This window comes from Anomaloglossus baeobatrachus, chromosome 1 (assembly GCF_048569485.1).
Source record: "Anomaloglossus baeobatrachus isolate aAnoBae1 chromosome 1, aAnoBae1.hap1, whole genome shotgun sequence".
NCBI lineage: Eukaryota > Metazoa > Chordata > Amphibia > Anura > Aromobatidae > Anomaloglossus > Anomaloglossus baeobatrachus.
This window is the reverse complement of record NC_134353.1, coordinates 367,733,272-367,744,965: the sequence shown is the minus strand read 5'-3', so window position 1 is coordinate 367,744,965 and position 11,694 is coordinate 367,733,272. Positions and strand designations below refer to the sequence as shown.

The 11,694-nt window shown below is 41.0% G+C and overlaps 1 protein-coding gene across 4 annotated transcripts in view; it reads right to left on the bottom strand.

The window, feature by feature from the left end:
• The window catches only part of NRG1 (neuregulin 1), a 984,863-nt gene that overhangs the window by 89,110 nt on the left and 884,059 nt on the right, over positions 1–11,694 (bottom strand). The window lies entirely within an intron of this gene.

Below are 11,694 nucleotides of genomic sequence, written 5' to 3'. Positions count from 1 at the left end.
CGGCCGTTCTGGAGCTACCCTGTCTTCTAAGGCCTAGGACACACGGCGAGAAAAACGGTGCGAGTGGAATGCGATAAAAAATTGCATTCCATTCAGACCAATATTACTCTATATTAACAGAGGAGATAGGGAGATAACTCCCTCCCTCCTCTCCGCAGTGCCGGCCCTTCCCTCCACAACTGTGGTCTGATCGCACGACACTCGCAAGACATTCAGCTCCCGCTGTGCTGCGAGCATGTGCTGAGTGTCATGCGAGGACTTGCAGTAATCCCCATGTGGCCGCAGCTGGTTACTGCACATCCGCCACCTATTGATTTGAATGGAAGGCAGATGTGGAGTACTCGTCCATGGCTGCTATCAGTTGACAGGGCAGTTCTGGAACTGAGCATTTCTACCTGCCATGTCCCGCCGCCGACACCAAGAACAGCTGATTGGCGGGGGTGCCGGAAGTTGGACCCCAGCCGATCAGACATTGATGACCTTTCCTAAGAATAGGCCATCAAGGCTAAAGTAGTGGACATCCCCTCTAATTTTCGATTTGCAAGTAGTTAACAGTATAGCTATTAGTCAGTATACAAGGCAGACAGTGGTTGGTAGGTTATTATACAGATGTTCATATATATGCAGACTTGATCTAACAGTAATTATAAACCAAATGAATTAAATGGCTCAAATTAATACTAGATAGCAACCATGATATATAGATGGAACTGCAAGATTAATTTATGGCCGTTCCCTACTTTTACAGTATGAAGAGACCTAAGCATTGTTATGTCAATTGACACCTGCACCCCAAGACTCTCCAAATCACACAAAGGCTTGTAATCTTAAAGGGTTAAATGCACTACACTGCTATCTCAGGAAAGAAAACAGGCCAATAAAGTCAATTCATCAGCTACGTATATAAAACTGTACCATACGTAATAAACATCTGTCAGCTACACACTTATTCATTCAACAGTTGCTTCTGACCCTTAAGCAGTCAGCATGTTTGTTTTTAAATGGGGCAAAGGCCTATGTCCCATGGAAACAAAGGATCCCACGATACTCGGCCAAGTACCCAATGCTTGATCAAGTACCAAGCATTGCCGAGCATGCTCACTCATCACTGGTGATAAGTTGTAATTGTGGAACAACCACTTTAAGATACCTGCAGTCTTATGCAAAATGATAGAAAAGGGAATTACTTCTGACCTAGTCAGGTCAATACTTATCCCTAACTGTTTTGATTCCCTTAGTTTGGTCATTATGCATGTCGACCAACAAATCCAAAAACAAGAATGTTGAATTAAGAAAAGTTTAAACTGTACACACTCGCCGGTCCTGCACACTACCATACTTTGATCTGCCCTGCTCAGAGCAGATCAAAGTGCGCCTGCTCAGGACCTGAATGCCGGTGTGGATGACGTTGGACGCGTCATACACCTTGGCTAGAGAAGAAGGAGAACAAAGATGGCCAATAGAGGCAGTGCAGGCAATGGACAACAGAGACGCCCATTAGGCCCACAGCGCGACCGTTAGGTAAGTATTATAAAGTGTTTTTTATGTTATACCCCCTGGCCTGGCTCTTATATATAGCATGTTAGAATGCTGTATATAAGAGCCCGGTGGTGGTGGCCGCAGCTTATAGGCCAAAAAAGTGGTGACAGGTTCCCTTTGAGGGTGTTATTTTATTAACTAGTCCCTAATAGCATGTAGAGCTAGACAACACTCACCTTGATTGAAAAGGGAATAGCAGTTAAGCCACAGATTAATTAAATGTTTACCAAGTCAACAGATTGACAACTAACAATGAATATTGGCAATAATAATAATTAATAGAAGTTAAAAAGCCATTACATATAAAATGTATGTGGTTTTTTTCTCCATAGTCACTGATCTGATGTGCATAAATAGTGGTCAGTGTATGTTGATACATTATAATTCACGATTACATTATTCCCATACATTGTCCCTGCTCCAGCGAGGAGGGTGAGACGTGTGCATAACAGAAGGCATGCGTGAGCACTTTCTGTACATAGAGTGGTCGAGTGGAAAAAAGAGCATCCATGCCCATTCATGACTATAAGCATATAAGAAATATATATCAATATGTAGTTATTCTAGGTTTTATATTCCAAGTAACAAAGACACTGTAAGGGAATGCCAACCATTGACACAGATTCATTTTCCAGTTATACACCCACTTGTATTTCACATCCTTTTCACACTGAACTGAAATAGACACTGGTGTTATTACACCCTGTAGGTAGAAAATGTTTGCTCTGAACAAGTGGAATGTACAGTAAAAATTGGCATTATTAGAAGATACAAATGTAACATACATCAATTGCACATACACAATAGTTAAATGTGCTGGAGCATAAAAAATGCACAATTTTGTACTAAATAGTCAGAACATGACAGGTCCCCCAATATTTACAGACTGCCATCATAAATTGTCCAATCAGTATTAAAGAGAGGCCATGATGTCCTACAAAAAAGTTTCTACATCACAAAAAAACCCTTAAAAGTGCAGCTTGTCTTATGCTCATAAGCCAGGAGCAGTCCTACACACCATCGCTTCCTCCAGACTAGTCTGTCCTCATTTCTTGTAATCACTCCCCCAGTGCATGATTGACATCCTTACCTGCTGTACGCTTCATTTTGGTACTGCATGCAAGCCACATTTACTAGGAACACCCATTCCTGAGCACGCGCTGTAAAACAAGGTAGATGCTCCCCGACTTCATTTGCCCAATTCACAAGCTCAGGAAGCTGTGTTGATGTTGGAGAATGACATATACAGCAGGCAAGGATGTAACTACTTCACTATATCTCATTTTTTTTACAATTACAGGGAATCTGTCAGCGGGTTTTTGCTATGTAAGCTGAAGACAGAATGCTTCAAGGGTTATCACACAGAATTCAAGGATGCCTGTCTTGTCAAGGTCCAATCTGTTGTTTATTTGCTATGTTTAGGACTTCTCATTGCTTTGACTACAATGTCACTCGCATGACAGTCCAGCACGCCCCCTCCTTTGATTGACACCTCATTGTCAATGTGCAGTCTCTATAGAGATCCTGGTGTTAGTGGGACAGCTCTCTCAATTCTGATTGTGTCAGAATGGCTGCTCCCGTAATCTAAGTAACACATGGTTGGATTCAGGATCTCATTGCCTACATTATGCTACTCTCAGATGAGGTAGCAAAAATCTGCCGACAGATCTCTACATAAGCCCCATTTCACACGCACGTGTCTCCGGTACGTGCTAGGTCTATGTCCGCATGTACCGGAGACACGGGCACACGTAAACCCATTAAAATCAATGGGTTTATGTGCACGCACGTGTGCAGCCATTGGCCTGTGCTTCCATGTGGAGCATACGTGTGTCCGTGTGCTCCACACGGATGCATGTCCATTTTTCTCCGGCTGCATGGCTGTCACACGACCCACACACGTACCACACGGATGTAGTGTGGATGCGGTCCCGTGTGACACGCGCCGGAGAAACACACGTGTCATAAAAAAAAATAACAAACCTTTACTCACCTTCTCCAGCCCTCCTGTCTCTGCCGCTGCTGTCACTTGCTGCCAACCACCACTCATTATGCTCATTTAATATTCACTTCACTGCGGCGGAAGCGGCAGCAGCAGAGAGTCGGCAGGACCGGAGACAGAAGATCAGCACCACGGACAGCAACACCAGGGACAGGTGAGTTGAAAGTTTGCGTTCTCCGTGTGTTATCACGGATAACACACGGATTACACACGTAGTGCCATAAATACGGCTCACTGAGGGGAAAACGCACCTTTGACATGTCCATGAAACACGTGCGTGATTTTCACGGACATGTGAAGGAGGCCTAAGAAACATTTGTGTAGAACTTCAGAAACTTTTTTGTACAAAGTAATAGACCAAATTGGTGACAGCTTGGGAGCCTTACATTTGTTATATAAATATATTAATGGTACAACAATTAGAAAGAAATGTAACAGTGGTGATTGATTATGTAGAAAACAGTATTTAACTCTATTTTTGCATGTTCATTTTGTGCTATCATTATAAGAACAGTGTTTCTTTCCCTCAGATGGAACATTACATCAGGAGAGCAGTAAGGGACATAAGGGAGTGGCACTGGTATGTGAGGTACAGCACTGATTAAAAGTTTGGACACACCAATTCCTGCAATTATTTTCCTTTTTCTTATTTGAATGTGCACAGTCTGGATTCAGACTGAAGGCAGCTAAACAACGAAGGAATACATAGAGAAACATGAAGTTTAAGACAAGTGTGAAACAAACCAAAATATGTTGTAAACCTTAGATTCCACAAAGTGCCCTCCTTTTTAGATATCATTACACCCATTTTGCATTTCAGGTAGTCACCTGGAATGGCTTTTGAACAGTCTTGATTACGTTCCCAGAGGGCCTGAGCGGTTTTTGGCTCCTTTGCCTTCACACTTCAGACCAACTCATAACAAATAATCTCAATTGGGTTGAGGTCGGGTGGTTATGGATGACTTATTGTCTGACACAGCACTCTATTCTTCTCCTTTTTGGTCACAATGTCTTTACATGGCCTGGAGGTGTGTTTTGGATCATTGTCCTGTTACCACAAATAATGGTCTGACTAATTGCAAACCAGATAGGATGAGATGTTGTTGCAGAATTCTATGGTATGAATGCTATCTGTCTTAAATTTGGAATAATAAATCACCAATACTGTCACCAGCAAAGCACACTACATCATCATACATACCTTCTCTTCCATGCTTCACGGTGGGAATCACACATGAAGAAACTACCATCGTAGGTAGCGAGGTCTCCAATAAATGGAAATTTTCAAGCGGAAGCTGGATAAACATATAGCTGGGATGATTTGAGAAAACCTACACTCGTAGGGGGTTGGATCCGATGGCCATTGAGGTAACTTCCAACTCTACCAGTCTATGAAACCATCTGCTAAACTTCTCTGTGTCTCTCAAAGACATGATGGTTGTTACCAATCTCGTGTATTACTCCTTTCTGCCATATGTATCCATACTTGTTTTAGCTGCCTTCAGTCTGAGTCTACAATATGCACATTCTGATAAAATTAAGGAAAACCACTGCATAAATATTTGTCCAAACTTTGACCGGAACTGTAAGTATAAATTTTTTGCAGCATTCTCGGACACTTAATAAGTGGTCCCCTGTAGTAGACATCCCCTCTAAGATCATCATATATCTATCACAACTAATTCTGCATTCTTAAATTCCAAATTAGCATTATAAAAGTCAGATTCCAGGTTTTATTGGAAATTATGCAACATCTGTACACCAGAGTTGAGAGTTGCGGAATGGCCTATCACAGCAAATAAGATCACAGGCTACTATAAATCAGAAAACACTAATGTATTAATATTCAAGCTGCAGTTATAAAATGCGTTGACTTCAGCACTATAACTAAGATACATTTCATCCAATTTTCCACTTAAGTCAATGAAGGAAAGAAGTGAATAGGCAGATAACACAGAATCTAGAAAACAGTAAATTAATCTGAATTGTCCAGAAAAGAGTGCTATTTGTAATGATAAATGACATTTCTATGGACTTAGCATAAAGTGATTCTCCAACTCTGCATATTTCCTAATAGAGCATATGATCCAGGGGTATTCCCTATTGGAGACCCTCTGAGTAGAGGGTCCAGAGCAACCGTATATTTCTTGGTCACCCATCTATTAAAATGGTGTACCATACGTTTCCTGCCAGCACTAGCAATAAGCATAGACTAGCGGCAATCAGTTGATTGTCAGCAGGCCCCCCATATAAAGAATAGATTTCCCATATGGGATTGTCCCTTTCATTATGATCCTTATCAATATTTTCATTATGGGTGTACTAGCTACCAACAGGGGGCTAAACTAGTAATTTTAACAACATTTTTGATCATTAACACAATATTCAAGGCATTTCGTCACTCATTTGCTCTATCTTAGTACTTAAAAGTTTTATTTTAGCTCTGAGAATCTTTATTGAAGAGAAATTTCTAGTGTTAACGATTTATATTTTTGGTTTTAGGTAGAAAAGGTAGGACATGTGCATGGAGCCGATGTGTAGGTATAGAAAGAATTTGTAACTTGATACAAGGCACTCTATTTGTAGCCATATGGTGCACCATGTGGCACTGTATGGAAATTTTCTTTCCTAGGAAAAATATGGATATAGGGCCTTATGGTCAAAAAGGCAGAGCACACTAGGGAGTTGTATATTCAATCATTCTTTAAAGGAACTGTCACCAGGTTTTTGCCACATAGTCTGACAGCAGCATGATGAAGGAAAAGAGACCCTGATCACTTACTGGGCTGCATAGTGTAGCTTTTATAAAATCACTGGTTAATCAGCAGTAGATTATCATTAGAGGACTACTTTGGGGGCTTCAGGTAGTCCAGCATATTCACGAGCTCTGTATAATGGCTAGATCTGCAGCAGATAGAAAAGTATTGAGTTTATCAACATGACAGCAAACAGCTCAGTAAGTGACACATCGCTGGAATCAGGGTCTCTGTCTCTTTATTATGCTGCTCACAGATGGGGGAGCAAAAACCTGGGTGACAGATTCCCTTTAAATGGGTTACATGGTTACATAGTTACATAGGTTGAAAAAAGACCTAGGTCCATCTAGTTCATCCTTCCTCCACCAATTCTACATTTTGTCCCTATGTCACTTATAACCAACAATGTTGTGTGCACTGATGGTTGTCCAGGCCTTTTATGAAAGTCTGCAGTCACTTTATGCCAGCACCGAGACTGCTAGATCTGAAGCAGAGAAAATGGTGAGTTTATCAAAATGACAGCAAACAGCTCAGTAAGTGACACATTAAGCTGCTCTCTCTCAGATGTGGTAGCAAAAACCGAGTGACAAATTCCTTTTAAATGGGTTGTCCAGGCCTTTCATGAAAGTCTGCAGTCACTCTATGTGACTGCAGACATGTGAATCCTCACATCGCAAGCCGTCATGTGTCCACAAGTATGCATACTACCGGTCACATTCCAACTAGACATGCACTATAAGTGAATTCTCAGTAGGAGAAAGACTAATAAGAACTTTTCAAGGTTGTGGGCAATTTCAAAATCTATATTCATATCTGTAATATTTGTTCATACAGTGTGTCCACCCATATCCTGTCCACCGCCATTAACTTGAGATCGTCAGCAGCTATAGGCATAGAAGTAGTGTCTAGGTATAGTAAAGTATCCATGCACTACGCAATGAAACCACCTATAGCGCCACCTGGTGGAAAACAGCGGAGTTAGCATTTTTATCTCGAAAACGGAAGAAGATAGAGAAAAAAAATGAACTATAAAGTTGTAGGGCATCATCAATTCAATACGAATCGACACCTTGCATACAGAAATGCTATGATTAGAATGTGTATAAAAGTCACAAGGCTGCCGATGTGAAGCGATACCTCATGGAGGCCTTCCTACAAGTCATTGGGTATGGTGGCTGCGTGGAGTGGCCTCCACGCTCACCTGACCTGACCCCATTGGACTTCTGTCTGTGAGGTCACATCAAACAGCAGGTGTATGCGACCCCTCCCCCAACATTGCAGGGCCTACGACGACATATCACAGATGCTTGTGCAGATGTGTCACCTACCATATTGCACAACGTGCAGCAAGATACAATATGCTGTCCAGAGTCCAGATGTGCATTGCAGCTGACGGTGGCCCCTTTGAGCATCAAAGTTAAATGAGCGCCATATGCGTGACCAGCATTCAATGTTTTGGGGGGGTCATGGGTTTCATATCATAGCATTTCTGTATGCAAGGTGTCGATTCGTATGGAATTGATGATGCCCTACAATTTTTTCATTCACTTTTTTTCTCTATCTCGTTCCATTTTCGAGATAAAAATGCTAACTCCGTTGTTTTCCACCAGGTGGCACTATAGGTGGTTTCATTGCGTAGCGCATGGATACTTTACTATACCTAGACACCACTTCTATGCCTATTGCTGCCGCTGTTCTCAAGTTAATGGCAGTGGATAGGATATGGGTGGACACACTGTATATACCACGTAACGTTTAGACTTTGAGCTAACAGAATATGCTTGTCAGTAAGGATAACATTCTACAATAGATACACATTGAGCTATCACTATATGTGCTGCATGTCCTATACAATACTGCAAAATAAAATAAAGAAGCTTGGAGTAAAACAATATAAAATGTAACACACACAGTAAAGTGTAATACTAATATCTACTAATAACCAATCCACAACTTTACATTTCTAATCTGTTATGCTACAATTATACCATCTAATCCAGTGTCATATAAGATTTAAGAAATTCCAGAAATTATTATTTCATGCTGCTTCTGCCACATTACATACTGATCATTCCTATAGCATCCAATAAAAAAAATCTAATCAGTCTGCAAGCTCATGTAGTTACAGGAAGTGGGATGCATAATTTAAAGAGCTGCAGAGGCGATCTTACTTACCACTGCAGTGGCGAGATCCAGCTATTGGCAGCAGGAATCCTGCCAGTGCATTAGGAGATGGAATAGAGAGGAATTATGCCAAAAAAAGCATGGCAATAACAATTATTAATATAAAAAGGGCAGCGCTCACCTGCAGCATCTGCCAGCACAATGCAGAAAAGGATTCTGCAAGTCACTGTTAATGCCTTATCTTAGAAAATACTCCTGACTCATTTTATAGAAATGTTGCAAAGCTCAGCTTTTCAGACTATACCGGACAATGGAAGGCTATATGGGGTTAATCCTGGGGTGAAACTACAGCACTTATTTCACATTTGTCTATATACAAAGATACATAAAAGGGGAAGATTCAGACTTTTATAAACCCACAAGCTGCTTTAGTTGTAAAATGGTTAATAAGGAGTCATAACACAGGAAAGGTGCAATAGTGGACAGCCCCATCTGACGGTGACTGCAAAGAGATGGGATTTTGATGGGATCCACAGTAGAATATATGTTGCTGACTGTGGCAGAACTGGCTATGTACTGGGCCTCTTGACTTTTCCATCTTGTATGTCAGTGGATTGGCTACATAGTTAACCTCTTGACTCTCCTGCCACAGATTTCAGAGGACTGCCTATGAAGTTAACCTCTTGACTCTTCTGCCACAAATTTTAGAGAACCGACTATGTATGGGGCCTCTTGATTCTCTTGCCACAGATTTCAGAGGACTACCTATGTACTGGGCCTCTTGACTCTCCTGCCACAGATTTCAAAGGTCCGCCTATGTGCTTGGCCACTTGAATCTTCTGGCACAGATTTCAGAGGACAGCCTATGTAATGGGCCTCTTGATTCTCCTGCCACAGATTTCATAAAACCGCTTATGTACTAGGCCTCTTGGCTCTCCTTCCACAGATTTCAGAGGACAGCCTATGTAATGGGCCTCTTGACTCCCCTGCCACAGATTTCATAAAACCACTTATGTACTAGGCCTCAGCTCTCCTGCCACAGATTTCAGAGGACTACCTATGTACTGGGCCTCTTGACTCTCCTGCCACAGATTTCAAAGGTCCGCTTATGTGCTGGGCCTCTTGACTCTTCTGCCACAGATTTCAGAGGACCGACTATGTATTGGGCCACTTGATTCTTCTGCCACAGATTTAAGAAGACCGGCTATGTACTAGGCCTCTTGACTCCCCTGCCACAGATTTCATAAAACCACTTATGTACTAGGCCTCAGCTCTCCTGCCTCAGATTTCAGAGGACTGCCTAGGTACAGGGCCTCTTGACTTCCCTGCCACAGATTTCAGAAGACTACCTATGAAGTTAGCCTCTTGACTCTTTTGCCACATATTTCAGAGGACTGTTGCCAGAGGTTTCTAAACTTCACTCTTACCATTGAAAACATATGAATTCTCAGCACAACTGAGTGTACAAGTGTATAGGCGTTTTGAGAGGTATAGTTGACACCCAATGAGATTTTGATTGGCAGCTAAGAAAAGGTGTATCAACTCTATGAGTCTACATGTTCTGCTACAACATTATTATACTGACCACCCACTAGAATATATAAATCTAGAGTCTTCTGAAATATTCCAAGAGATCATAATTCTCAATAAATCATTGTAAGATGCTATATTCATTGATATTAGACAGTGGAATGTTGTCTACTCTTTTGTCATGTTTGACCCTTTAATCTTACCTATACCTACATCATACGAAAACAAAGTGCAATTTACAGATTGTGACAGATAACCATTAATATAAGGCTGGATCAGGTTAATCTATAAGAGGCTCCAATTAGCTTCTTGACATTTCTTCATTCCTGAATATCATATCCAGACATGGTACAATGCACCAAACAGAGACATGGCCATGCACAGACAAGAATACACTGAAATAATTGTATCCCTGTGTTATAAAGCTCCCACTGCCATGGCCTTCCTTACATTCAGCCGCAGAATGAGGAATAGCATGTTTTACAGTAATACCAAGAGGCTACTTCCACTGCCAAGTATCAGTTTGCATTTTTTTCCTGCCTGTCTATGTATAATGGATATACTGGCAGGAAGAGACGTAGCCACAAATCTGCAGGTGACTCCATCTGCCCCAAGTGGTTATCAATTAAAGGCAACCTTATTAAGGAAGGATATTCTATTGTTCAGCAGATACTTTCAAGAAACCTTCAGCACCACTAAGATGAACAGCACCCAGATGACCTACATATCCTTTTACTATTAGATGCTGGAACTATTAGAGGGAGAATTAGACATTCGATCTTAAAGCATCAACTTGGATAAAGTAATAACTGATCTCACAAGAGAGAGGATCCGCTAAGGAGAATTTAGGACATACAATAAGGAATAGGAAGTAGCAATCAATATTTATATTGCATATAACTTCCAAAATCTATTTCATCATAGAATGGGATGGCACGTCTTATGTCCAAATGGTTAAATCTTAGTAAATATCTTCATATATAAGAGAACCCATAAACACATATGATGACGTAATAAAAATGAAGGTAGAATTGTAAGTCATGCTAAGTTATAAGTGATTTTGTAGGAATATATCAGGATTATCCATCAATGTGTTCTCAGTCGTAGCATAACCCCAGGACCCTAATGCACAGTGTATATACAGCTGTATCCGGTACTGCCTCAAGGTCAGACCACCGCCAATCATAGCTATACTCATTATTATTATATTATTATTATTATTATTATAGCGCCATTTATTCCATGGCACTTTACAGTGAAAGAGGGTAAACGTACAACAATCATTAACAGTACAAAACAGACTGGTATAGGAGGAGAGATGACCCTTCCCGCGAGGGCTCACAGTCTACAGGGAATGGGTGATGGTACAATAGGTGAGGACAGAGCTGGTTGCGCAGTGGTGTACTGGACTGAGGGTTATATCAATATATACTGCCAAAATCACTTCTAATTTATCCTATTTTGCTCCTTTTTTATGTGCCACTACTTATCATATACATTATAACCCACATTACAATATCTTTTTAACTGATGTACTAATCATATTGGGCAGACAATAATTTATTGCACTTAATTAATCAGACAATGATTAAAATGTTACTACTAGCCAGGCTATGCCCCTTACAATCATGGCGTCCCCAGCCTTTTCTGCTTACTTCGGAGTCTATACTACAGACTGCTTTTCTTGTAAGGAGCAGGCATATTTTTGATTGCAATGCATTAGAAGCCTTATCATCTCATTTT